A 2,946-nucleotide genomic window follows, 5' to 3' on the forward strand; every position below is an offset into this window, starting at 1 on the left:
ACTGAAACCAAATTCTAGTTCATTTCAACTTTTTGGTAGTAGATTGAGTACTAAAAGTCGTCTTTATTTATTGAGAGAGATTGATTAGTTTTCCTGGCAGGTGATTTTGTATGATTTGTTTGAAGGAGGAGGAAAGACGAAAAATAAGTTCTTTGATCAAAGACTTTCATTGAATTTTAAAAAAGTACTATAAATGTGCACATATAACTTGTTGCAAGAAGACTTTCAACAAACCTCATTAGTTTTAGCAATTGGGGTGAAGGATACCCATTCCTCTTCCACAATTCAATATCATTGCAAGGTCATATTGCTGAATCCAATCGAGCATTATACTCATTCATTGAGTTTGTTGCATGAACTCATTTTTCCTTTCAAAGTGATACCTGCATAGTATGAAGATTTGATTATTGGAAACTTTGTCACAGATTATTGTTGCATCTCCTTTTACCTTTGTGTGTTTGATAAAGAGAAAGAGAGGTAAGGTCATTCAATATTTTACCAATTCGCATTCTCAGCTTCATATGGAAACCATTAAGCTAAGTTTATAGAGGAAAACCTAACCAGAGCTATTGATCGTTCATTCACTTTTATGCAATAATTTTTTATTAGTGGGCCTTCCATTGCACAATTGCAGGCTTTCACAGCAAATGCCAAAAGCAGGGCTTATCATCTAAGACAATTAGTTGAAGAGAGTAATGAACTGTCCTCTCACCCACAATGGACTACGACTTTGAGAGAGAGAGGGAGGATTTCAATAAAATAAAATAAATTGGAAAAGAAGCATTGACATAAATCAAATTCAAACAATAACCTAGAGAAACAAAAGAAATTACTGAAGAATGAATCCTTTGAAGTAAGGATCCTTCAGCTTCTCACGCTTTGTTTTTTTCTCAACTAATGCTAGCCCCTTCCTGCAAGAGCCAGGGAGAGAAAGAGAGGAACGTAAGAGAAAAAGCATGAAACGATTTTTTTTTTCTTTCGGGCAGAAGGAAAAGAGTTTCAAAAGGGGAGAGAGAGAGAGAGAGAGAGAGAGAGAGAGAGAGAGAGAGAGAGAGAGAGAGATAAAATCGTGAGAATTCTTTAATATCGAAAAAATAGAAAGAACTGACAAAAAAGATAATGAAAAAGATGACGTTGATGACGTATTTAAATAAGTAAGAGGGGTAATATAATAAAAGAAAAGATTAGCAATGAAGCATAAGTACATACTTTTATATAATAGTATGATATATATATATATATATATATTAAGTGCATGTACTCATGCTTTGTGATCAATCTTTTTTGACTATTATATCTTTATTTTATTTTTTTAAAATACCATCATTATCTCACTATTTCATTATCTTTCATACATATTCTTTTTATTGTTTTTAGGAACTTTGGTACCCTTAGTCCTTAATTTTTATTTTTTATAAGATACGAGTTGTTTTACCAAAAAACGAAACAAAAAAGTCAGCACGTAAAATCTCGGATATGAGACGATTATCTATGAATTTTTTTTTTTTTTTTGGAAGGGTAAGATTTTTCATGATTCACTTTACAATTTGGGTGAATTTGTCTGGCCTCTCTTTGTCCGCGCTGTTTTACCCCCTCTTTCTCGTTATGCATCAGCCGTTCTACCACCTCCTTTCTAGCATCTCATCTGTTGGGGTTTGCATTCCGGCAAAATCAAGCATTCTGGCAAAACAGGTAATGTATCTCAACCCTTTATTGCTTCTTTCCTTCATTTGAAATTAGATTATTCAGTCGAAATAACTTTATAAGCTTCTCGTTTTCGAACCGAACTCTCTATCCTCCCATCCGATTCCAACGACTCTTGCCAACCATTAGAGCAGCCGCAACCATGGCCGGAAAGCAACTAAAGGGAAAGGGCATTGTCGAGATGGCCGCAGGCTACAATTAATATGATTATGCTTTACTTATCTCTTTCTGTATTATCTCTGTTGAGGTAGCATAACTTTGTTATTAATACAAATAGTAGGGTCCTTGCTTATTGTTTGGGTAGTTAGCATAGTTGCCACATCGTCTAAGTGAGCCAAGGCGGTCAAGGGGAGCCACCAGGAAGTCAAAAACCAAGGCGACGTTAGAAAAGGCGCCCACCCAGAAAAGCCGCCTGGATGCCTAGATGATGCCTTAACAACTGTGGTAGTTGGATGACCTCATCTTTCAGATATGGAAAAGAAATCTTGGTACACTTGAAGGACAATGTTTTGTATTTAAATGAACTGATCATGGGTTTGAGGTGTGAAGCATCATCTATTTGTACAACAGCTTTGATTTTGACTGGTTATACAACATTTTCTTTTTATCCTTTTGATTCTTTGCTATTGTAGAATGTTTATTTGAGTATGTAGCTTCCTTTAAGGTTGTATGTCAATAAATTTGATGCAGTAGCGCTTCCGTGGACCGGCACAAACCTATTTCCAAAATAAGTCCTATGAACTCAACTTGCAATTTATGGTACTATTGTGTGGGTCCATAGGTATCATAACACATAACCTTTTCCCTTCGTTTTCCGTTTGTTGACTTGTGAAAGAATTCGGCTCATGTGTTGCTCCTATATCTGATTCCTTGGCTGAAATATCTCAGACCATTCATTTTCATGGGATATAATAATCCACAGAACAGTGTGGGATTTTCTTGCTTTTACATACAGTTGCTACTTTATGCTTCTCTTTCATTATATTTTATTTTAAATTTACTCATCTCACGTTGTCTATTCCTACTTGGAGATTGACATGGATACAATTGAAGTGAGTAACCTAAATAGATAATTTTTGTTTAGACAATCTCATGTTGGGGAATCTAAAAAGTAAGTTGAATTTGATCATTGCTTCTACGTGCAAGGTCTGATCTAGGTTGTTCTGCTCCGTGGAGTACTGGCTTTGTTCAAAACTTTTTTTCCTTTTTTTTTGTTTGGTTCATTTGATTACACAGGTTGCT

This window comes from Macadamia integrifolia, chromosome 4, assembly GCF_013358625.1.
Source record: "Macadamia integrifolia cultivar HAES 741 chromosome 4, SCU_Mint_v3, whole genome shotgun sequence".
In the NCBI taxonomy this organism is placed as follows: domain Eukaryota; kingdom Viridiplantae; phylum Streptophyta; class Magnoliopsida; order Proteales; family Proteaceae; genus Macadamia; species Macadamia integrifolia.